Source organism: Pan paniscus, chromosome 3 (genome assembly GCF_029289425.2).
Source record: "Pan paniscus chromosome 3, NHGRI_mPanPan1-v2.0_pri, whole genome shotgun sequence".
NCBI classification, from domain to species: Eukaryota; Metazoa; Chordata; class Mammalia; order Primates; family Hominidae; genus Pan; species Pan paniscus.
In genome coordinates this window covers 115,473,523-115,500,769 of record NC_073252.2, presented here as the reverse complement: position 1 = coordinate 115,500,769, position 27,247 = coordinate 115,473,523, and the positions used below count along the sequence as shown (strand labels likewise).

Here is a 27,247-nt window from a genome sequence, read left to right as displayed (position 1 = left end):
GAGCAAAGATGTTTTGGAGTGGTTTGTTAATCAGCGAAAGCTAACTAATTCAGCACTACCCTGTGTTTCAAATTGCCAACATTTGGCTATGTTTTCTTCCAAAATTTTTTCTGCAAAAGAAACAAAACACGACAAATTAATCTAACGCAAGAATCCTTTTTTCTTCTCTACCAAGAAGTAACCACTATCAAGAATTTGCTTTGAATTACTTCCACCCACATTACATATTTAAGCTTTTACAAATACAAAACATTGTTTTATAGTTTTAAAAATTTACAAAAATGATATACAGTACACTTTTTTTAGTAAAGAAAATGAATATGCTTTGAAATTATAGTCATTCATTACTTATTTTTTTGAACATTAAAAGGCAGTAATTCACAAACACATACAATGGTTGGTAGAAATCTGAGAAATAAAAATACGTGAAAAAATGTTCTCCTTGAACCACTACAATGATAGAGCAGCTAGAATCATCCTTTTTAAAAATATTACTCTTCTAATTAAAATTCTGTGTTTTTTAAATTTTACATAGAATAAAGATTAAAGTCCTTACAGTGACCTAGGAGGCTCTTTGTCATCTTTCCTCTTCTTTTTACCTCTCTCACTTCAACTTCTACTATTTTTATTCTTCCTTACTCAAACAATAAATAATGGAAGCTTGCGCATAAATTGTCTAGCCCCCTACCATTGAAATGGGCAGTTCTGGGAGGCATTCTGTACATGTCTTAAAATCTGGTGGAACCACATCCACATTGTTCACAGCAGTGACCTCAGTGATCTGTCTTTTAAAATAATCTTTGCTTCTCTCCCTAGCTCACTCTACCTGCTCCATCATTCACGCTTCCTTGAATTCCCTCCCATATAAATCTAATTTTGTTGTACAAGGTATCTATCTTGTCTTTGCAAATTTCATAGGTGAGACTATTGCAGATTCTATAATCAAGCCAGGAACAGGAATATATAATTAAGACTCACCAGACAATAAGGAGAGGCTATTTCTATTTCATGGAGTGACTTAGTAAGATATGAGAGCTCAGGGAACTTGGAATTACCTGAATCCTCCCAAAGCCCTCACTGAAATTTTTCATCTGACACCCTCCTACTCAATCCCTGAATTTGAATGCATCCTTCACTCTTTTTTTTCTCTAGCATCCCCTGTCAGATCTGCGGTAAAAATATATGCAGAATCTGACCATTTCTCATTGTCTTTATGGCAGACACCCTCATCAAAAACAAACAAACATAATTATCTCACCCTTGGAATATTGCAATATAATCCTATCTATTTTTTTTAAAACCATGTCTCTATATAGACTGTGTTTTACATGACAGCAAGAATGACCAAACATAATTCAGATAATTTCAAACATCATTCTTACTCTTAATGATCTACAAAGTTTTTCCATCTTCATTAAAAATCAAATTCTTTACAGTCATTCCCCCTTTTATTTCACCTACATAATACTGATCCTGCTATCCCTCCAGCTTATTTTTTTATGCCTTACCTTCTGCTCACTAGGCTATAGATACACATAATATGCCAGACATATTTCCTTCTCAGCAACATTGTGCTCACAGTTTCCTCTATGTAGAATGTTCTTCCCTCAATTTGCTGTGTGGCTTCATCCCTAACTCCCTTCAGCTTTCTGCTCCATCTTATCAAAGGGACATGAAAATGTTCTGCTCAGATTTTCTGCGCTGGGAAGTGTAATTGATGATCCCTACTGGTTCCATTACCTTCTTTGGGTCAAGGTTATGTTTCCTGTGGACTGCTCTGAGGCAATGACTGATGATGGTGGGGGTTGAAAGGCTGGTCCACTCCTGAAGAAGAAAAAAACTCCTTAAACAGGTGACTTTGGCTCAGGGACTTCCTGTCTGCCTGTATGAAAATTTTAAAGAATTGCATTGCAGTGTAAGATTCTACCTATTCAATTTTCTAACTTGGCCCTCTCCTTCATAGGTGGTCTCAAAGCTCTCTCCACCTTCTCGGACTCTGCCTCTTTATCCTTCACAGGTATTTCCCCCAATAAGTCCCTTACTCATGTAATCCCAACTTGGTGTGTGCTTTCGGAGGGAGGTGTGGGCATTCTCCAGACATCTTCAGTAAAACATTACCCCATCATTATCCAGTTTATTTAGCCTCGCTTCAGTTTTCTTTTCCTATCAGCAGAGATGTTAATTTTCGATTTATCCCTACCCCCCGCCTATAGAATGCAATATCTTTGAAAACAGAGGATTTATCTATTTTTTTATTTCTATAGCATAATATTTGTACTAGTGGCTTTCAAGTAGTTGGCTATAAATATCCACAGAATGAATAAGCACATGATAAAAGAGATCTAAAACAGCTGCAGATTCTGCCTATGTTGCAATACAATAATGGCAACGTCAGGTTCCATGTTGCTAAACAGTCCTGTTGCTAAATAATAGAAAAATAATTCTAATAATATCATAAAAACCTTTGGCTATCTGATAATGGCTGAGGTAATAACTTAAAACTTTGGACTGTTAAATTATTTTTAAACTCTCCTACACAGCTAGAATAGCCTACTCATTCTCCCCCAAACCCCCAGCATTTTTGATACCTATTAAAATGGTGTAAATAGTAATCACCAACTCCGTCAAAATTGATTTTAATTTGCACTTCATTCCAAGTGACCACAGAGATGTCAATGTTTCTTCAGTCTGTGCCACGGAATGCCAACATCCTTTTCTAATGCTAATGAATTCTTTACTGACTTCAAATTCCATCAGATAAATTGACCAATTTCAAGTACTCCCCTGACCTTCAACCTTTTTTTTTTTTTTTTTTCTTAAAGTGCTAGATGCCTGAAACCACTGCTGAAGTAAATTACTATAGTGGTCATTCTTCCCACTATAAGTCAATAGACTCCACTCTCACAAGTTTTTATTCATTTATTTTGAGACAGAGTCTCATTCTGTCGCCCAGGCTGGAGTGCAGTGGCAGGATCTTGGCTCACTGCAAACTCCGCCTCCCGGGTTCAATAGATTCTTCTACCTCAGTCTCCTGAGTAGCTTGGATTAAAGGAGTGAGCCACCACGCCCAGCTAATTTTTGTATTTCTAGTAGAGACGGGGTTTTGTCATGTTGGCCAGACTGGTCTCTAACTCCCGACCTCAAGTGATCCGCCCTCCTCGGCCTCCCAAAGTGCTAGATTGCAGGCGTGAGCCATCGCGCCCGTCACACGCTCACAAGTTTAAACAGGAAGGATTTATTAAGATATTAATAAGCTTCCAGGAACAACTCTCAGACAACATCACAGAACTAGGTGGTTAAGCAACTAATACTGTGGATCCCACTGCTTCAGTCACAATTAGGAAAGAAACACCATCATTGCTAACCTCATACATTCACTGCTTGGCTCCTGCATGCGCCAACAATTTGGGTTCCCTATTCCTGCTGGTTTTCTGACATGGCTTACCTATGAGTCAGAGTTTCATGCAGGTGCACGAAATTGGCAGAACCTAAATAAGATCTCTGTAAGCTAGTGGAAAAGGTAGTTGGGAATATTTTCTCAACATTTCTCAAAATATTTTCCACTAGAAAATATTTTCAATTTGGGAAAATGAGATTCACAATTAGGGAGTTACTGAAATATACAAACGATCCTTGATAGTTTTTGGACAGCTGTTAATGATAGATTTATGCTAAAATTAATATCTAATATATAATGGTATAATAGCACTTATAAAGAGCTTACTATATGCAAGCTTGTTTTATGTACTCTACATCTAGCAATTCATTTTATCATTATATCTCTCCTGTGTAATTGATGTCATTATTTATCCTATATTACAGATGAAACGTAAGCATGGAGATGTTAAGGAATTTGTCCAAGGTCACAGTGATTGCATGGGGCAGAGCTGAGATTCAGATGCAGGTAGTGGCTCTGAAAGTCCAGACTCTCACTTTTCACCAATATAAAATATGTGTACATTAACAACATTAGCAAAACAATTTGGAATAGGCAAGAGAAATAAAAAGAAATTGAGTAGAATATATGAATAAGAAAGTTACAGAAAATAAAACTATGATGGCTAATAAAAATGAAGTATTATTATCATGGAAGGAACTATGATATAACCAATTAATATTTCTTTGGGCCCAACACCCTCACATATTATCAACATAAATCCTATTAATATTAAAGAAACTGCCTTAGACATAAATTTCTCAAAAGTTCATTCACTGATTCTTTAAATACATATTTCATATTCACTTCAAGTAGTACGGACTACTGTCCCAATAGTTACAGCAGCACTTAACTGTAATTTATTTTATTTTATTTTATTTTATTTTTTAGTGTGTTAACATCAGAACAGGTGCCCTGTGGGACATATCCTCAATGGTGCACACTCAGCCATTCAATAAAAATTGTTAAATAAAATACTTGTTAAATGTAATCAAAATGTCTGCTATTGAATCTTCAAGAATTATTAAAAGATTCTGAGCACTCTCTCCCCTTAGAAATTTCTCATACATGATTTAAAAATAAGTAAACTAACATTATTTCTTCTCTACAGTAGAACATGTTCTAATTGCCTTACTATAGTTTTCCTCCTGTAACATATATTGGCATTTTATTAAACCAATAGAGGGTAAAATTCTTTTAAAGAGATAAAAAAAAATCTACAAATTGTAATGATCCTTAATCAAAGCAGGAGATAATGAAATTTTGTTAGACAGAAATTTATTCACCCCATGGATTAAAATAACAAGATGAAAGGGGAAAAAAAAGGAAAAGGAAAAAGATTCAAAGGGATCTGAACTTAAGATAGAAAAAAGCTGTCATTAGAAGATTAAATCTACCTTTGAAATAAAAGTCACTTAAAAATCAGCCTCAATTAGGTTAAATTGCACTTGATGTGATTACCTTTCTCTAAAAACTTCTGATATTAGCTTCTCTATTTGATTTGACAATGATATGTTTTGCATATGAATATATTCATGTGTTAAGCTGTCTGGATTAATTTAAATTTAATTTAACTTGGTTAACACTAATAGTCTGTTTTGACAAATTGAAAAAAAACTTTAAAAGAATTAAAGAGAGTAAAAGCTCATGAAAATTTTATACCCATGAGAAATATATTTTATTGGCTGGAAGATGGTATTAAAATTTAGCAGGTAAAATAGTTCCTATAGACACTTTTATTGTAATATATATGAGAAATAAGCAAGGATGAAAATTTAGGACAAAAGACCAATTGCAACAATACTGTACATCAGTGGTCCTCAACCTTTTTGGCACCAAGGACAGGATTCATGGAAGACAATTTTTCCAGGGACTGGGTGGGGGCAGTGGGGGGCAGTGGGGGGGTGATTTGGGGTGATTCAAGCAGATTACATTTATTGTGCACTTTATTTCTATTATCATTACATTGTAATATATAATAAAATAATTATACAACTCACCATAGTGCAGAATCTGTGGGATCCCTGAGCTTGCTTTCCTGCAACTAGATGGTCTCATCTTGGGGTGCTGGGAGACAGTGACAGATTATCAGGCTTTCAGTTCTCATAAGGAGCATGCAACTTAGAGCCCTTGTGTGCACAAATCACAACAGAGTTCACTCTCCTATGAGAATCTAATGCTATAGCTGATCTGACTCGAGGTGGAGCTCAGGTGTAATGCAAGCAATGAGGAGCAGCTGTAAATACGGAAGCTTCCTCGCTCACCCTCCACTCACCTCCTGATGCGCAACCCAGTTCCTAACAGGCCATGGACCGATAGCCTGGGGGTTGGGGACCCCTGCTGTATATTATAAGGAGAACTATCTTTAGATTTTAAAACAATGCCTGTCTGCATTTGAGATGAAATTCTATGCATTTGATTCTTTGGGGGAACCCAGTCAAATTTCCTCTGAATCAATTGATAAAAAAGAGCAAGAGGTCCAGCAAAAACTATTGGAAATGATGATATTGTAATATGCATGGATATAAACTGCAGGGAGACCGTGTTCCCACACTGAAGCCCAGAATGAAGCTAATTACACACAAGCCACTGCCAAATGGGTTGGTGCTTGCTCTCACGGAGTTCCTCTTCCAACGAGTAGATCTGACTATGCTGCTCTCTGAGCAACTTCTCTCAAGAAAAGGAGAGACAGGATGGGGGAGATTCACTTACTCCAAGAGTTTTCATCTAGACTTTCTAATGATGTAAGCCTCTTTCCACTTTCAATCTATGTGGAGGAGTATGTTAGGATACATCGAGGTTCGGAGTAGGCCCTTACCAGGAGGGTGAAAAAAGTGTTGTTCTCCAATATTGATGTCTGGCATATACTGAGACTATTGGAAATAATGAATTGACTGGTTCAGTAGTGTGTATTTGCCTGATTTTTAAAAAAATCTATTAAATTCCTCTGCTGGAGATGTGGATAATATACCAACACAGGAAAACTGGAAGCAGAATTAAGAGACTATCATGCTAAACTAGAGACTGAGTGTGGGGTCAGAGGAAGAAAAGAATATCACCACGAATGCTGCTTACTCCTAGTGCTTCTTATATGTTTCAAAATAGCTAGAAAATAAAAATTGAAATGTTATCAACATAAAGAAAAGATAAATGTTTGAGGTGACGAATATCCCAATTATCCTGATTTAATTATTGCACATTGTATATAGGTATCAAAATACCACATGTACTCTAAAAATATGTACGACCATTGTCTTTACATATTAAGACAATTAAGTCTTTGCTGTGACCTGTGTTGAAAGTAGACTTATTCCTACATAGTAATTTCCCTTTGATTTCACTTATTTTTTTGGGGGCAAACAGAATTTTTAAAAATTAGAAAATAACTAAAGCACAATTTCATGGTTAGTACAAATACAAATTGTGTGTGTGTGTGTGTGAGAGAGAGAGAGACAGAGAGAGAGTGAGAAATCCTTATTCTATTTCTGAAATATTAACTAAATTCAAAGCCTTTTTTGTTTAACAGATAGGTTCTCACACTGTCATTCAGATTGAAGTGCAGTGGCACAATTATAGATCATTGTAACCTAGAAGTCCTGGGCTCAAGGGTTCCTCCCACCTCAGCTCCCAAGTAGGTAGGACCACAGCTGTACACCACCATGCCTAGCTAATTATATTATTTTTTATAGAGATTGGGTCTCACCCTGTTGCCCAGGCTGGTTTCAAACTCCCAGACTCAATCGATTCTCTCAGTTTAACCTCCCAGCATGTTGGGGTTACAGGCATGAGCCAATGTGCCCAGCCTGAAGACATTTTAAATACACGAGCTTAGTTAAATTTCTTTCACAGTCATTTATATCAGGTGTTGACTTTGATTTAGATTTTTAAGAAAATGGGAAATGGTATATACTTTGTATTTTCTTTGCCTTGTTTGTGTTGTATGTATGTGTTTGCAAGAGCTTTGGGGATGGAGTATGTTTGGGAGTTTAATGAGAGCTTTTTGAATTGGTATATGCAAAGGAAAGCTTAAAAATTTCCTTCAGTAGGCCGGGTGCGGCGGCTCACGCCTGTAATCCCAGCACTTTGGGAGGCCGAGGCGGGCGGATCACGAGGTCAGGAGATCGAGACCATCCTGGCTAACATGGCGAAACCCTGTCTCTACTAAAAATACAAAAAATTAGCCGGGCGTAGTGGCGGGCGCCTGTAGTCCCAGCTACTCGGGAGGCTGAGGCAGGAGAATGGCGTGAACCCGAGAGGTGGAGCTTGCAGTGAGCAGAGATCGCGCCACTGCACTCCAGCCTGGGCGACAGAGCGAGACTCTGACTAAAAAAAAAAAATTGCTTCAGTATAGTTTTATGGATAATTTATTGTACAGGGTACATTTTGTAACCTTAAAAAAATAAGCACATTAAGATATGCAGCAATGATTAGATATGATATTATCCCTATATGCCAATTTTTACTTTACTTATATTTTGTATCTACCATTTTACTTTTCAGATAAATGATAGTAGGATTTGGAGCTTGATGGATTACTCTGCTGCTGTTTCAACCTTAAAGAGGTAGGTGGTTAGTGAATTCTATGTCTACTTTTTTTTTTTTTTATTGTTTCATCACCTGTGGGACTGTTTTTTTTTTTTTTTTTTTATTATACTTTAAGTTTTAGGGTACATGTGCACATTGTGCAGGTTAGTTACATATGTATACATGTGCCATGCTGGTGCGCTGCACCCACTAACTCGTCATCTAGCATTAGGTATATCTCCCAATGCTATCCCTCCCCCCTCCCCCCTCCCCACCACAGTCCCCAGAGTATGATATTCCCCTTCCTGTGTCCATGTGATCTCATTGTTCAATTCCCACCTATGAGTGAGAATATGCGGTGTTTGGTTTTTTGTTCTTGCGATAGTTTACTGAGAATGATGGTTTCCAATTTCATCCATGTCCCTACAAAGGATATGAACTCATCATTTTTTATGGCTGCATAGTATTCCATGGTGTATATGTGCCACATTTTCTTAATCCAGTCTATCATTGTTGGACATTTGGGTTGGTTCCAAGTCTTTGCTATTGTGAATAATGCCGCAATAAACATACGTGTGCATGTGTCTTTATAGCAGCATGATTTATAGTCATTTGGGTATATACCCAGTAATGGGATGGCTGGGTCAAATGGTATTTCTAGTTCTAGATCCCTGAGGAATCGCCACACTGACTTCCACAATGGTTGAACTAGTTTACAGTTCCACCAACAGTGTAAAAGTGTTCCTATTTCTCCACATCCTCTCCAGCACCTGTTGTTTCCTGACTTTTGAATGATTGCCATTCTAACTGGTGTGAGATGATATCTCATAGTGGTTTTGATTTGCATTTCTCTGATGGCCAGTGATGATGAGCATTTTTTCATGTGTTTTTTGGCTGTGTAAATGTCTTCTTTTGAGAAGTGCCTGTTCATGTCCTTCACCCACTTTTTGATGGGGTTGTTTGTTTTTTTCTTGTAAATTTGTTTGAGTTCACTGTAGATTCTGGATATTAGCCCTTTGTCAGATGAGTAGGTTGCGAAAATTTTCTCCCATGTTGTAGGTTGCCTATTCACTCTGATGGTAGTTTCTTTTGCTGTGCAGAAGCTCTTTAGTTTAATTAGATCCCATTTGTCAATTTTGGCTTTTGTTGCCATTGCTTTTGGTGTTTTGGACATGAAGTCCTTGCCCACGCCTATGTCCTGAATGGTAATGCCTAGGTTTTCTTCTAGGGTTTTTATGGTTTTAGGTCTAAGGTTTAATTAAGTCTTTAATCCATCTTGAATTGATTTTTGTATAAGGTGTAAGGAAGGGATCCAGTTTCAGCTTTCTCCATATGGCTAGCCAGTTTTCCCAGCACCATTTATTAAATAGGGAATCCTTTCCCCATTGCTTGTTTTTCTCAGGTTTGTCAAAAATCAGATAGTTGTAGATATGTGGCATTATTTCTGAGGGCTCTGTTCTGTTCCATTGATCTATATGTCTGTTTTTGTACCAGTACCATGCTGTTTTGGTTACTGTAACCTTGCAGTATAGTTTGAAGTCAGGTAGTGTGATGCCTCCAGCTTTGTTCTTTTGGCTTAGGATTGACTTGGTGATGTGGGCTCTTTTTTGGTTCCATATGAACTTTAAAGTAGTTTTTTCCAATTCTGTGAAGAAAGTCATTGGTAGCTTGATGGGGATGGCATTGAATCTGTAAATTACCTTGGGCAGTATGGCCATTTTCACGATATTGATTCTTCCTACCCATGAGCATGGAATATTCTTCCATTTGTTTGTATCCTCTTTTATTTCCTTGAGCAGTGGTTTGTAGTTCTCCTTGAAGAGGTCCTTCACATCCCTTGTAAGTTGGATTCCGAGGTATTTTATTCTCTTTGAAGCAATTGTGAATGGGAGTTCACTCATGATTTGGCTCTCTGTTTGTCTGTTGTTGGTGTATAAGAATGCTTGTGATTTTTGTCCATTGATTTTGTATCCTGAGACATTGCTGAAGTTGCTTATCAGCTTAAGGAGATTTTGGGCTGAGACAACGGGGTTTTCTAGATATACAATCATGTCATCTGCAAACAGGGACAATTTGACTTCCTCTTTTCCTAATTGAATACCCTTTATTTCCTTCTCCTGCCTAATTGCCCTGGCCAGAACTTCCAACACTATGTTGAATAGGAGTGGTGAGACAGGGCATCCCTGTCTTGTGCCAGTTTTCAAAGGGAATGCTTCCAGTTTTTGCCCATTCAGTATGATATTGGCTGTGGGTTTGTCATAGATAGCTCTTATTATTTTGAAATATGTCCCATCAATACCTAATTTATTGAGAGTTTTTAGCATGAAGGGTTGTTGAATTTTGTCAAAGGCTTTTTCTGCATCTATTGAGATAATCATGTGGTTTTTGTCTTTGGCTCTGTTTATATGCTGGATTACATTTATTGATTTGTGTATGTTGAACCAGCCTTGCATCCCAGGGATGAAGCCCACTTGATCATGGTGGATAAGCTTTTTGATGTGCTGCTGGATTCGGTTTGCCAGTATTTTATTGAGGATTTTTGCATCAATGTTCATCAAGGATATTGGTCTAAAATTCTCTTTTTTGGTTGTGTCTCTGCCAGGCTTTGGTATCAGAATGATGCTGGCCTCATAAAATGAGTTAGGGAGGATTCCCTCTTTTTCTATTGATTGGAATAGTTTCAGAAGTAATGGTACCAGTTCCTCCTTGTACCTCTGGTAGAATTCGGCTGTGAATCCATCTGGTCCTGGACTCTTTTTGGTTGGTAAACTATTGATTATTGCCACAATTTCAGCTCCTGTTATTGGTCTATTCAGAGATTCAACTTCTTCCTGGTTTAGTCTTGGGAGAGTGTATGTGTCGAGGAATGTATCCATTTCTTCTAGATTTTCTAGTTTATTTGCGTAGAGGTGTTTGTAGTATTCTCTGATGGTAGTTTGTATTTCTGTGGGATCGGTGGTGATATCCCCTTTATCATTTTTTATTGCGTCTATTTGATTCTTCTCTCTTTTTTTCTTTATTAGTCTTGCTAGCGGTCTATCAATTTTGTTGATCCTTTCAAAAAACCAGCTCCTGGATTCATTAATTTTTTGAAGGGTTTTTTGTGTCTCTATTTCCTTCAGTTCTGCTCTGATTTTAGTTATTTCTTGCCTTCTGCTAGCTTTTGAATGTGTTTGCTCTTGCTTTTCTAGTTCTTTTAATTGTGATGTTAGGGTGTCAATTTTGGATCTTTCCTGCTTTCTCTTGTGGGCATTTAGTGCTATAAATTTCCCTCTGCACACTGCTTTGAATGCGTCCCAGAGATTCTGGTATGTTGTGTCTTTGTTCTCGTTGGTTTCAAAGAACATCTTTATTTCTGCCTTCATTTCGTTATGTACCCAGCAGTCATTCAGGAGCAGGTTGTTCAGTTTCCATGTGAAGCTCATCAGCAACACTTTCTGAATATAAGAGGCATTGCTTACTTTTAAGCTTAAGTGGGCACCTTGCTATATATTGCTTTTTAAAGTTCAAAGTAATAAATTTTCAAATAATCATGTAAACCACATAATAGTTTAAATTACTATAATCTGACAATATATTTTATAAGCTCATAATTTTGTTAATATAGTGATCTGAACCAAAAAAACACAGCTGTTCAATTTGTACTACTGGCCAACTTCTGGGCAATTAAACATACCAGCAAACCATAAAACTGCAGAAATTAAATTTAAATAATGCTATGGTCTAGAATTGATGATAAATTTGTGCAATTCAGCCGAGTGTAACTACAATTGAATTGACAATTACTTCAGCTGCCTGCATTTTCATCATTTACACCATATTTGAAATACCACAAGGCAGAAGATAGATTTTAGCTCAGGTAATTGGTATCAGTGGGAAAGTGAAAATTGTTTCATGAGGTCCAGGAACTAGTTACGTAGTGAAAATTCTAATTAAAATAGAAGAAATATTCATTAAGCTATTATTGGTGAATAACACAGACATAAAAATCTTAACTAGATTCTATTTTAATGTTATTTTTAATCCTTTCATTCAGGTCCCAAAAACAAATACAGCAAGTAAATCAAATGTCATCCAATAGGCTAGTGAGCTTAAAAGCCTTATTATTTAGACTATTTGTTGTCTCTGAACAAAGCTAGATTTTGAGTCTTGAAAAAATAATTTTGACCCTTCAATGCCTGATTCTAGGCTTTTATGGGAAATGTTTTGATCCATCCAGCTCTGAGAAACAGGGTCCTAAGACTGAAACAAATAGACTTTGTCATGTCCTATTCAGAAACGGGGCCACTTTTCATGGTTCCTAACAGCCTTCATGGTATACTTGGCAAGCCCAGTCTCTTTCTATTCTCCATCTAGTATCTGCACTAATGCTTTTAGTATAAAAACCTTGACAACATTTGGTCCCTATTTAAAACATTGCATACTCTAAACCATGGCCTCCCAATCCTACAACATCTGTCTCTGGTGTTCCACTTAGTCTTTATTACATTCTGATTTCCCTCATTCTCATTGCAGTCTGCCACACTAGCACTTTTATTTCTTTGAAACAATACACACATTCCTGCCTCCAATGTTTTAACACTTGCTGCTCACTTTGCCTGAAGCACTCATTTTGCCAGGTACTAGAGCTCACATGCTCATTTTCTTCAGCTCTCTGATCACATGTCATATGTGAGAGGTTTTCTTTTATTACTCTGTATAACTGATGCATTAGCCTCTTCCATTCTTAAATTACTTACCCAGTTCTATTCTTTTTTACATGACTATAATTAACAGACATTTCAGTTTATCATTTTTCTCTTCCCTCTGGAATATAATTTGCACATGTCCAGAACTTTGCTTTTGTGTTCACACTTGTATCCACTGTACATGTTTGATACATGAATACTTACTAAATATTTCTAAAAAGAAGAAAATAATTTAGTGAATAAGTAAATAAAATGGTAATGAGTTAATTCTCTATAGTTCATGCAAGTGGTACTGGCATTTGAAATAAACCTAAGAAAATTCTTATAACCCATATTAATGACAATAATCTTCACATGCCAAAATTAAATCTGTTCCATAAAGAATGAAAACTGCTTTGTTTCTTTTTACAGTTAACTTTTAAAATTTATTATTATTATTATTATTGGCTAGGAAAGGGGTTTAGTGATGCTTATTCATTTGTTCTGAATTACTTATGACAACTAGACTAGGTCTGGAAACTCTAATCTGAAATCCTCATCCCTATGTGGTTCTGGGTTAGAGTTGATGAAAACAGGAATATATATATATATATATATATATATATATATATATATATATGGTTTAAATGGTGGAAATTAACAGGAAGCCATTACTCTTAGATGGTCATGATAGACTGTGTGGTTAAGTGTCAACTTGATTGGGTTGAAGGATGCAAAGTATTGTTTCTGGGTGTATTTAGGTGTTTCTGGGTGTTGCCAGAAGAGATTAACATTTGAGTCAGTGGACTGGGAGAGGAAGATCTACCCTCAGGAAGACCCACCCACCATGTAGGTGGGCACCATCCAATCAGCTGCCAGCGCGGCTAGAAAAAGCAGGCAGAAGAAGGTGGAAGAAGCTGACTTGCTGAGGCTTCTGGCCTTCATCTTTCTCCCATGCCGAATATTTCCTGCCCTTGAACATCAGACTCCAAGTTCTATGGTTTTTGATCTCTTACACTTACACCAGCAGTTTTCCAGGGACTCTCAGGCCTTCAGCCACAGAGCGAAGGCTGCACTGTCAGCTTCCCTACTTTTGAAGTTTTGGGACATGGAATGAACTACTACGGGCTTCCTTGTCCTCAACTTACAGACGGCCTGTCATGGGATTTCACCGTATGATCGTGTGAGTCAATTCTCCTGAATAAACTCCCTTTCATATATACATGTATCACATTAATTCTGTCCCTCTAGAGAACCCTAATACATGGACAGACAGGGGAAAGACAAATGCAGATGCACCCAGAGAGCTAGAGCTTCTAGTTAATCTTCCCAATGACAGACTCCACCATCCAATAGCAACTCAAGCCTACCATCTCATATTTGACTAGTTTCCTCAGAAGGGGCTGCCTTATCAGATCTCACTATAAAAACACATTTAGCTGATGTGCCAGGCTCCCGGATGTTTATAACTTCTGAGATTTTTCTGTGAGCTATGAAACACCCACTCACATCATTGCTTGAAGCTATTAGGGTTAATGACCTTTCTCTAATCTGGCTCTCCACTTTGAAACTTTTCCTAACTTTGCCACATTTGTGTAAGCTTTTATTAATACAATAAACCCTTTTGTTCCTGTACTCTTAGTGGCTTTATTTTGATTACTGAATTCCGACTAATAAACCATTTCTCATGGCTGAATATGTGTCATCTTCCATTGTACTTCTCCATAGTGTTTGATCTTCATTGCTATACATAAATACAACCTCATGAAAACAAATTATAATATACATATTTTTATGTGTGTCTGTATGTCTGGGGGATGTGCATGTGTGCCTGTGGGTTTTGTGTGTGTGGATGTATTTTGAAACTTTAAAAAAATCTTTTAAAGAAGCCTAAAATTATCACAATATTTTAAAGTAAAATTCTTTTCCAATCTTCACACTATTAGAAGAGCCTTCACAATTGTTTTATGACCCTAAAATGGTTGCAAACAGTATTTTATGTATTTAATGAAGTAAAGATGCATAATTATTGGATCCAGTCAAATTGTTGTCAGAGCATGTGGTTCAAATTTGCTGAACTCTCATGGTAAATAAATATGCCTTACTGAATGAAAACACACAAGGATGGATCACTTAAGTGCAGAACACACTTGCTATTTAAATAAACCTTTATACCTTTAAAGTCATTTCTACCAGATCAATGAGATAGTTTTCAGATTTCACTGGAAAAAGTAGGGTAAATGAAAGATTTTTCCCCATTGTAAAAACACATGCTACTAATGGTCACAGGAGTGGGATTGTGGATTTGGTCTTTTTTTTTCACTCTATTGCTCTACCTGAGAACACGTATAGTACAATGGAATGTGCCACGTTGGAAATACCAGCAATGTGTAGTCATATTATTCTATTCTACTTGTTGCTTCAATTTTTATGATTTTCTCTTCCTTTAGTTTTTGGAGAGCAAATTAAGAGAATATCGACTTTTTTGTGACTAGTCTACTAAGAAAGTATAAAATTTATCTATGCCTTCATGTGCACACATACATCTTCTCTTCATAAACATATATCCCAGCACAATGTTGTTTCACTTTCTTTTGATTTAATTACTTGTCCATTTTAAAATATTGGCTATTACTTCGTACATTTTTATAAAATATACTAGTAAATAAATAAAAGATTATCACTTATGTCTTCACTAAATTTACAATCATCTACTGGGGGAATACGAACAACTAAATGTATCATTAAGGTGAACTGCGGAAAATGCTTTTAAGAGAGAAATATAGTGAGTGTGCAGGTAATTGTGTGGATTAAAAATTATTGATGGAAATGTTATTTCAACTAAAATCTAACTGAATGTTAGAAGTGACTCAGATTAAATGGAGAAGGAGAAAAAATATTTCAGTCATAAAACCTGAATGAATTTTGAGGGATCTGAAATCCCAATATCACTGGAGCATGGATTGAGAGTGGAGATTGGCAGGCATCAAGGGAGATAAGAGCTCAAAGAGAAGAAAGAATGGATTAAAAGTTGATTTGGATGGAATTTTAGACTTCATCCCAAAGGCAATGATGAGACATATAGAAATGACAAGTAAACATTAACAATTACTTTCAAGAAGGTCATCTGGCTGTTGAGTTGAAAATGGGAAACTCAGGTTAGGAAGAAGGGACAAGCCTAGAGCCAGGGAAACCAGTTAGAGAGCAACAGATGACTTAAGCTTTGATAGTCAGGAAAGAAATAATAAACTGTATCTGAAATAAACAAAAGATGATATATAGATTTTGGTAGTTAATTGCTCACAAGGAAGAAGAAGTCAACTCCACCTCCCAGATATCAGGAGTGAACAAGTGGTCTGAAATGCAGCATTCCATGCAATGTGGAACTTGGGAGGCAGAGCAGCTTTCTGTGGCTGTAGGTTTGAGAGCTAGTTCAGTCTGCAACCATTAAGTAAGTATTTAAGTATCTGTTTGTATGGAATTATAGTTGTCCTATAGGCAAGTAAAGACAAAGACAGAGATGGTGTTATCTGGGGGGAAGTATAGGGTTAGTCGGGCTTTAAAATTTTAATGTAATTTGATTTTTATGTGACAGGGATTTGATTATGATTAAGTGTATATTGGCAGGAACAGGAGAATGGAAACCTATCCAAAACTTGCCTCAAAGATTATTAAAGAATTGTAAATATTTCTAAGGGTGTTCAAAATGCAAAAGTGGGACTGGGCGTAGTGGCTTACACCTGTAATTCTAGCACTTTGGGAGGCCAAGGCAGGAGGATTACTTGAACTCATGAGTTCAAGACCACCCTAGGCAACATGGCGAAACCCCATCTCTACAAAAAATACAAAACTTAGCTAGGCATAGTGGTGTGCGCCTGTAGTCCTAGCTACTTGGGAGGATCATTTGAACCTATGAGGTTGAGGCTGCAGTGAGCTGTGGCACCACGGCACTGCAGCCTGGGCAACAGAGTGAGAATCCATCTCCAAAAAGAAAAAAAAAAAAAAAAAAAGCAAAAAAGCAAAATTGAGCTAGACTCGGTCTGTATTAATTTGATTCAGTATTAACACATTTGAGAAATGTGAAGGTTTGAAGAAGAAAAATCAAATGCTTGTAAATTATTAAATTATTTTAAAATCGATAAATACATTTAACATATTCTTTCAACAGGGTAAAATTAGTGCTGTTTTCTTCCTAATTCACAAACATCACGTATAAGTGTGTGTGTGTATGTGTATGCACATGTATACAGTCATGCACCACATAATAACTTATATGGACCACATGTAAGACAGTAGACAAATAAAATTAGAATGGAGTTGTCCTATACAGGTGTACCATTTTAAAATATTTTGTAGCATATTTTACTTGTCTATGTTTAGATATGTTTAGATACAAAAATACCATTGTGATGCAAGTGCCTAAAGTATTCATTACAGTAACATGCTTTAAAGGTTTGTAGCCTATGGACAGTAGGCATACCATATAACCTAGGTGTTTAGTAGGCTACACCATCTAGGTTTGTGTAAGTACATTTGATGATGTTTGCAGAATGAGGAAATTGCTTAACGACAAATTTCTCAGAGTGCACCGTCTTTGTTAAGCAATGCATTACTGTCCATTCTCACACATATATTTTTCTTCTTCAGTAAAGTTTTGTACTGTATAAACAACTCATTAAGGATCACAACACTACTGTGAAAATAGAAATAGAATTTCTTATGTGTTTTTTGTTATAATAAGATGATTTTTGACATTGGCTTTTTAATGGCAGTGCCAATAAGTGTTAATAATTGGATTATTTCCCAGGCTCCTCTGGTTTAATATGCATCTAACATCTTCCAACCTCAGCTTAGAAATAAATTCTAATTCTTACCAAAGCAGTCAATCAGCAAAACACAGGTACTTTTCACTGATACCAGTTCCATACTCATCACTGTAAGCTATAGTATAGATAAGGCTTATTTGATAGTGAAAGTATCATAACTCTGGTGATGCTAATGATCTAAATGAGTGAGTAGAAAATCAAAAGAAATTCCAAAGTTATCCTTTCCTTGAATGACAGGAGACTTGGAAACAACAGACTCACATTATAGACTGAAGAGGAAGGAGGACAGGGTAAGGGTGAGGTATATGTGTCATCTTACATTAGGAAAATGCTTTTCTACAATTGAAAATAATATTCATCAATTATAAATTCTAACTAGTTTATTACCTTAGAACTGCTTGCTGGAAAGCTGCCACAGATATTTTTAGAGTGGGTCATTACATCATTGCAGAGAATTGTTTTCTAGCACGTGTCCCAAAGAATTTTGGTAGGGAAAAATGAGAAGTCAATAAAGTAAATATGCAATTAGGTGTTTTGTTTTCACAGGGTTGAGTAGGTTTTATTTCCCTTTAATGTCAGGTTTAAATTTTAAGCCTTGTTTAAATATTCATACAATGACTTCAGAGTTAGAGAATTAATGCCAGTGGTCTGTATTGCTTTGTTTTACTCTGCATATTTAGAGAAAAGGTCCAACTTGTCCTTTACTTACATCAGAATAAAAATCAATCACAGCCTACTTGTTATCAAAATACCACAAACTATGAAATAAAAATATATTTATAGTAGGAAAACAGAAGTGGAGGGCTATGATCATCTTATTTAGAATATATCAAACTTTATTCCATGTGCATATATTGCACTTTTCAGCATGTACCAATTAGTGAACATTATTCTGCTGATTTTTATATGTTAATATGCTATGAAAATTCTGCAAGCTATATGAAATTTTATAATTCTTTAAAAACTGCAAATAGAAAATACAGGCAAAAGCCTATTCCTTTTTGGAATGAAAAGTGCTTAATGAATTTGTGGAGAGTTCTGTCTATAGAACAGAAAACATGCACTGACAGAATTTAGAGAAAATTGTCATAAATAGCTTATTTCCTTTCATATAAAAAATTATGGCTTTGTACATAACATCAAAGGAAATGGGTGGAGAATCTGTATTTGAATCTGTCTCAAAAGTTTGTTAGAGGTGGATCATCTGATTTCTTTGGAAACATTATAGCTAATTTACTGAATGTTGATTTCATCAATTTGATTTTGAACAGTTCCTGAGAGACTGTTAAAATGATCATTGATATTATACAGACCATTTTCTCATGCAGATTTTCTTCCATCTTATCTTCAAAAGGTATAGAGAAATTTAGGTTTCTAGCTACCTCAAAGAATACAAGGAATCAGGTTTTGTAGGTCTGAATCAACATTTGGAGCCTGAATTAGAGTAGAAGACTACAATTATGTGGTTCAATGTGTGAGTGTTAATTTTTAAAAGTAGTGTAAATTTTTTTCCGCTATGTGTCAAAAAAAATTGAGCCATCATAGGAACTAAATTGCATGATATTGACAAGAGCAAAGAACACTATGCAGTATTTACCTCTGACAAGAAACATAATATTAATGCCCTTAATATACCTTTCTCATAGATCCCTTTCTACTGAAGGCACCAGTTCGTGGGTGTCATTTGGGAGCAGTCATGGTTGGTATTTCTTCTGGCAGTTCCCCTATTTAATAGGTACTGAAGTAAGAAGTAAGTCCACTTGTAAATACAAGTGCAAAAGAACAGAAATAAGTTCCTGCATTCAATTTTGGTAACTCTCAATATGTATTAGTTTTCTAAGGGTAATGGCCTCCAGCTCCATCCATGTCCCTGCAAAGGACACGATCTTGTTCTTTTTTTACGGCTAGATAGCATTCCATGGTGTATACATATCCCATTTTTTTTTACCCAATCTATCATTGATGACCATCTAGGCAGACTCCATATCTTTGCTATTGCGAATAGTGCTGCAATGAACATATGCATGCATATGTTTTTTTTAATACAACAATTTATATTTTTTTCGGTATACACCAGTAATGGGATTGTTTGGTGGAATGGTATTTCTGTCTTTAAGTCTTTGAGGAATTGCAACACTTTTCCACAGTGGTTGAATTAATTTGCACTCCCACCAACAGTGTATAAGTGTGTCTTTTTCTCTGTAACCTTGCCAGCATCTGTTATTTTTTCACTTTTTAATAATAGCCATTCTGACTGGTTTTGATTTGAATTTCCTTAATGATCAGTAAGGTTGATCTATCTATCTATCTATCTATCCATCTATCTATACATGTATATACACACACACACACACACACACATATATGCTTATGTGTCTTCTTTTGAAAAGTGACAATTCACGTTCTTTGCCCACTTTTTAATGGGGTTGTTTGTTTTTACTTGTAAATTTGTTTAAGTTTCTTATAGATGCTGGATATTAGACCTTTGTTAGATGCATAGTTTGAAAAAATTGTCTCTCATTCTGCAGGTGGTCTGTTCATTCTATTGATAGTTTCTTTTGCTGTCCAGAAGCTCTTTAGTTTAATTAGATCCATTTGTCAATTTTTGCTTTGGTTACAATTGGTTTTGTCATCTTTGTCATGAAGTTTTGCCTGTGCCTATGTCCCAAATGGTATTGCCTAGGTTTTCTTCCAGGGTTTTTATACTTTGGGGTTTTACATTTAAGTCTTTAATTCATCTTCAGTTAATTTTTGTATATGGTGTCAGGAAGGGGTCCAGTTTCAATCTTCTGCATATGGCTAGTTAGTTATCCCAGCACCATTTATTGAATAGGAAATCTTTTCCCCCATTGCTTGTTTTGGTCAGGTTTTTTGAAGATCAGATGGTTGTAGGTATGTGGTCTTATTTCTAGATTCTTCATTCTGTTCCATTGGTGTATGTGTTCATTTTTGTACCAGTACCATGCTACTTGAGTTGTCCGGCTCTGCAGTACAGTTCGAAGTTGGGTAGTGTGATGCCTCCAGCTTTGTTCTTTCTGCTTAGGATTACCTTGCCTAATTGGGCTCTTTTTTTGATTCCATTTGAGTTTTAAAATACTTTCTTTCTAGTTCTGTGAAGCATGTCAATGGTAATTTAATAGGCATAGATTTCTGAATCTATAAATTATTTGGGCAGTATGGCTATTTTAACAATATTGATTCTTCCTATCTATGTACATGGAATGATTTTCGTTTGTTTGTATCATTTCTGATTCCTTTGAGCAGTGGTTTGAAGTTCTTCTTGTAGAGATCTTTCACCTCCCTAGTTAGTTGCATTCCTGGGTTTGTGTGTGTGTGTGTATGACAATTATGAAAGGGAGTACATTTCTGATTTGGCTCTTGGCTTTACTGTTGTTGGAGTATAGCAATGCTAATAATTTTTGTACCTTGATTTTGTATCCTGAGACTGCTGAAGTTGTTTCTCAGCTTAAGAAGCTTTTAGGCCGAGACTGTGTGGTTTTCTAGATATGAGATCATATCACTTGCAAACAAGGATAGTTTGGCTTCCTCTCTTCCAATTTGGATACGCTTTATCTTTTCCTCTTGCCTGATTGCTCTGGCCAGAACTTCCAATATTATGTGGAATAGCAGTGATGAGAGAGGGCATCCTGGTATTGTGCCAATTTTCCAGAGGAACGCTTCCAGATTTTACCCTCTCAGTATGATGTTGGCTGTGGGTTTGTCATATATAGATCTTATTATGTTGAGGTACGTTCCTTCCACACCTAGTTTATTGAGAGTTTTAAACATAAATGGATGTTGAATTTTATTGAAAACCTTTTCTGCCTCTAGTGAGATAATCATGTTGTTTTCGATTTAGTTTTGTTTATGTGATACATTTATTGGTTTGCATGTTTTGAACCAATCTTGCATCCTGGAAATGAAACCTATTTGATTGTGGTGCAAAACCTTTTGGTGTGCTGCTGGATTTGGTTTTCAGTATTTTGTTGAAGATGTTTGCATCAGAGTTTATCAAGGATATTGGCCTGAAGTTTTCTTTTTTCTTTCTTTATTTTTTTTTTATTATTTTTTATTTTTTGCTTCTGCCAGGTTTTGGTGTCAGGATGATAGGAAGATACTGGCCTCATAGAATGAGTTAGGCTGAAGTCCGTCATCCTCAATTCTTTGGAATAGTTTCAGTAGGAATGCTACCAGCCCTTCCTTGTACATCTGGTAAAGTTCAGCTGTGAATCCATCTGGTTCGGGGCTTTTTTGGTTGATAGACTATTTATTACTGTTTCAATTCCAGAACTTGTTATTAGTCTGTTTGGGGATTCAATTTCTTCCTGGTTCATTCTTGTGAGGCTGTATGTGTTTACACATTTATCCATTTCTTCTAGATTTTCTAGTTTATGTGCATAGAGGTGTTCATAATATTATCTGATGGTTATTTGTATTTCTGTATTGTTAATAATATCCCCCTTGTCATTTCTGCTTGTGTTTATTTGAATCTGCTCCATTTTATTCTTTATTAGTCTACCTAATGGTCTAATTATTTTATTAATGTTTTCAAAGAATAAGCTGCTGGATTGATTGCGCTTTTGAATTTTCTTTTTTTGTCTCTTCTTCAGATCAGATTTGCTTTTGGTTATTTTTTGTCTTCTGTTCAGTTTGGGGTTTGTTTGCTCTTGTTGCTCTAGTTATTTTAGTTGTGATGTTAGGTTGTTAACTTGAGTTTCTAATATTTTGATGTGGGTATTTAGTGATATATATTTTCCTCTCAACTCTGCCTTAATTGTGTCCCAGAGATTCTGGTATGTATATGTTTATTCTTATTGGTTTCAAAGAACTTCTTGATTTCTGCCTTAATTTTATTATTGACCCAAAAGCCATTTAGGAGCAGGTTATTTCATTTCCATGTAAGAGTATGATTTTGAGTGAATTTCTGACTCTTGAGTTCAAATTTGATTGTGCTTTGGTCTGATAAACTGTTTCTTATTATTTCAGTTATTTTGCATTTGCTGAGGAGTGTTTTACTTTGTATGAGAGATCAATTTTAGAGTATGTGCCATGTGACAATAAGAAGAATGAATATTCTGTTGTATTTGGGTGGAGAGGTCTATAAATATCTATCAGGTCCATTTGATCCCATTCACGTCCTGAATATCTTTGTTGATTTTCTGTCTCAATGATCTGGATAATATTGTCAGTGGAGTGTTAATATCTCCCACTGTTATTGTGTGGGAGTCCATGTCTCTTTGAAGGTTTCTAAATACTTGCTTTATGAATCTGTGTGCTCTTGTGTTGGGTGCATTATATTTAGGGTAATTAGATCTTGTTGAATTGAACCTTTTACCATTAAGTAATGACTTTCTTTGTCTTTTATGATGTTGGTTTAAAGTCTGTTTCGTCAGAAACTAGGATTGCAACCCCTGCTTTTCTCTGTTTTCCATTTGTTTGGTAGATTTTCCTCCATCGCTTTATTTTGAGCTTCTGTGTGGCACTGCATGTAAGTTGGGTATCTTGAAGTCAGCATATCAATGGGTCTTGCTTCTTTATCCAGCTTGCCACTGTGTGTCTTTTATTTGGGACGTTTAGCCCATTTATATGTAAGATTAGTAACGATATGTGTAGATTAGATCCTGTAATCATGATTTTGGCTTGTTATTTTGCAGACTTAATTATGTGGTTTCTTTATAGTATCACTAGTCTGTGTTCTTAAGGTTTTTTTTTTTTTGTAGTGGCTAGTAACAGTCTTTCCTTTTTACATTTAGTGCTTCCTTCAGGAGCTCTTGTAAGGCAGGTCTGTGGTAATAAATTCCCTCAGCATTTGCCTCACACCCTTTTAAAAGAGCCATAATCCCACTCATGATGGCTCTGCCTTCATGACTTAATCATCTCCTAAGTGCCCCACATTTTAATACAATTATACTAGTGAGTGAATTTCAACATAAGAATTTTAAGGGACACATTCAGACCATAGCACTTCCTTCCCCAGCTGTGAATTAGATGTGTTTCTAAAATGTAATATGATACATGGATGGGAGAATATGAAATCTTTATTTTTAATTATCTTAGAATAAAGAGAAATTAAAAAGTGGATAATTTTGCATTCTCTATATGGCTAACAGAAGCTGTGAGATAATGAGTGTCTATCATTGTACTTGCTTATCTTGACATGAGTATAGTTGCTTAGTGACACAGTTCAATATATTTACTTGTTGGTTTTATTGAAACTTATAAACCTAAAATTGGTATTTAGAAATAGCATTCACTCAACAGAAAAAGGTACATTCAGCAAACATCTTTTAATAGACTGTTAAAGACAAAACAAGGAAGATATATAACAGAGGGAAAGTATGTCTCTCTGGTTGTATCAGGGAAGAGTATACGTAAGCAATCACAGTTTGGGCAAAGATATTTTCAAACAGAAAACAGTAAGCAGAAAGGCCTTGACTCAAATCACCATGGTTGCTAGGTTACTGGTCATTTGTACAATTGCTCTCAAATCAATTTCTTGCCCTTCCTCTGCTTTACTCTGAATTGCATGGGGCTAACCTCTGCAAAATATCCCAAGTTCCCTTGTTTACTAGCTATAGCAAACAGGAGGCATAGGGAGGTACTGGGGTTGGAGAAGCAAAAAAGCCAGCACATATCTTCCCCCATTTTTTGTTCTGTCTGTATCCCTGGTAGAGGCTATGTTTCTTGTCTGTTTCCAGTTCTCATTACAATCCTTCTCTGTTTTAACAGTTCCCTCCTGCCTCCTGGTGGCTCAGACTCCTGGTATCTGATAAATCAGGGGATAGTAATGGTCTCTTTCTCTTGCCAAACTCTGGATTGTCTCACCGTGTCTCATTTTTTGCTCTTTCAGCTCTTCTAATAACCTTGCTACAGTTCTTTGTAACAAATTTCTGACAATGAAATTTATGATCTGGACTTTTTCTCCCTGACTGGACCCTATTGATACAGTTTATCTGAGTAAATAAGCAGAATAAAAGTCATAAAATAATAACCTATTGTTAAGGAAAGGGAGAAAATGGTGGATACGAGGCAGGACTAACTTGCAGCTCCCACTCAGAAAGACAGAGCCACACGTGGAGACTCACATTGTTAACTTTTGCTCTGAGATCTACCACAGCAACAAACCAGGAAAGCTGAGATAATCCACACACCCTTGGAAGAGGATTGCTGCTGCAGGTGCCATGGGACAGCCAAGGAACTGTGACTTGGCTTTCTTTGCTGAAAGGCTTGTACCCTGGGGCACATCTGACAAAGGAGGAATATCCAGAATCTACAAGGAACTCAAACAAACAAACAACAACAACAACAACAAAAAACACATAATCCCATCAAAAATTGGGCTAATGACATGAATTGACAATTCTAAAAGAACATATGCAAATGGCCAACAAACATATGAAAAAATGCTCAACATCACTAATTGTCAGGAAAATGCAAATCAAAACCATATGATACCACCTTACTCCTGCAAGAATGGCCATAATCAAAAAATAAAAACAAAATAGATGTTGGTGTGAATATCATGAAAAGGAAACACTTTTGCACTGTTGGTGGGAATGTAAACTAGTACAACTGCCATAGGAAACAGTGTGGAAATTTCTTAAATAACAAAAATTACATCTACCATTTGATCCAGCAATCCCACTCCTGGCTATGTACCCAGAGGAAAAGAAGTCATGCGAAAAACATACTTGCACATGCATGTTTATAGCAGCACAATTTGCAATTGCAAAATTATGGAGTAAGCCCAAATGCCCATCAATAAATGAGTGGATAAAGAAAATGTGGGGTGTGTGTGTGTGTGTATAAAATGCATGTGTGTATATACATATATACACATTATATATATGTGTGTGGGTGTATGTGTGTATATATATATGTATACACACACACTATGGAATACTATTCAGCCATACAAAGGAATGAAATAATGGCATTTGCAGCAAACTGGATTGAATTGGAGATGATTATTCTAAGTGAAGTAACTCAGGAATCAAAAACCAAACATGGTATGTTCTCACTCACAAGTGAGAGCTTAGCTACGAGGATGCATAAGAATGGTATAATGGACTTTGGGAACCTTGGGGGAAAGGGTGGTAGGGGTTAGGGTTTGAGTGATAAAAGACTACACATTGGGTACAATGTACACTGCTTGAGTGATGGGTGCTCCTAAATCTCAGAAATCACCACTAAATAACTTATTCATGTGCAAAAAATATAGATTAAAAATGATTTAAGAGGAAAAAAACACTCTACGGTCAAGTGCCAAATAACCACATTTCAGTCAATAATAAACAGCATTTATGATGATGGACCCATAAAATTATGATACGTTAGTTTTACTGTACCCTTTCTATGTTTAAATACACAAATACTTAGCATTGGGTTGCAACTGCCTACAATATTCAGTACAGTAACATGCTGTACAGGTTTGTAGCCTAGAAGCAATAGACTATACTCTATAGCCTAGGTGTGTGGTAGGCTATGCTATCTAGATTTGTGTAAATATGATGTTCACAAAACAACAAAATTGCCTAATGCTGCATTTCTCAGTATGTATACTGCAGAAAGGTTAATATTAACATTTACAGTTTCCACTTATATAGTATATACCTTCTGTCCTCTCAAAAGTTGTACTGAAATAACTCTCCTACTCCACATATAAGAATACTCATTTTCTCATATCTTTCAAAACATTGGTTTTTGCTAGTCTTCACTAATATGGAAGTATTCTTCAGCCAAACAAAACAAAACCACCTGTTATTTGCATTTTCTTTATTACTGGAGAAGCTGTACATGTTTTGCTACATTTATATTCCTTCTTGGAACGGTTTGAGTCTTCTGCTAATTTTCTACTGAATAGTCTTATTTTCTTAGGAATTTAGTAGTATAATTCTAGTTAAAAGTAAAGAATATTTTCATTTTCCTTTTTTTTTAAAGAATAACCTATTGTTTTTAGGTGTTTATGGAAATTCCAGATATTACAATTCATTAAATATGTCTGGAAATCAGAAGAGAGGCCAGCATGGGAGTTCAAAGGAAGTAAATGAAGTCATCTAGAGGCAGAAGATAGAGGAGAAAAATGGCTGAGGATGAATTTTTAAGGTAAGCATGTTAAGGTATGAGCAGACAGAGATAATTGGTAAGAAAAACAGATGAGGAGAGCATAGGAGAGAAAAATGATGAAAAAACAATAGTATTAACCAAAGATTTTAGAAAGTGGAGACAAACCTTGAAAATTTTCAACTGGGCTCTGAATTTGGAAGGTAATTTTTATTGTTGGCAAAGAGGTGGAAATGGGGGAAGGAAATCTAGAGAGATGTACTAAAGTTGAGAAGCAGAAACTGCTAAATAAATTGTTAAATAAAAAGTGTTGAGGTCTGAAAAACCGTGATATATTTTTTTATTCCACTTAGAATTTCTTAATATGGGGGGCATAATATTTGATGAGGCCAATTGTAGCAATAATCCAAGTTGGAGCGACTCCTAGAAGGACAAAAAGAAAGACTGGTTGATGGTTCTGGTGATGGTATACCAAAAGACCAGCCATGAATCCAGAAACTAGGAGAATGGCAGGCCAGGGAGGAGTTGCTAATGCGGAATAACTAGTTGGTCCAATGATATGGGTATCATTGGGGTATAGAATAAAAGGTGTTTTATCATCTAAAAGACGAATGTGAGCGATGTTCATGACTGACAAGAGGTAATGGGGAAGGAGCAGGCACCACTGAAGATGGCTGCAAGAAAAATACTGTCTTTTGGGAACAAGGAGATGTATAAAACCAACTGTGTAG

General features: G+C 36.0%; 1 long non-coding RNA gene across 4 annotated transcripts in view; it reads right to left on the bottom strand.

Annotated features, from left to right (window-relative positions):
- LOC117980040 (uncharacterized) overlaps positions 1-27,247 on the bottom strand; it is a 118,124-nt gene that overhangs the window by 78,135 nt on the left and 12,742 nt on the right. Inside the window, exon 3 of one of the 4 annotated variants that reach the window (XR_010112012.1) lies at positions 5,437-5,503. The exons of the other annotated variants lie outside the window; for them this stretch is intronic. This is a non-coding gene — a long non-coding RNA (uncharacterized LOC117980040). The remainder of the gene's footprint in view (positions 1-5,436; positions 5,504-27,247) is intronic. 4 annotated transcript variants of the gene reach the window in all.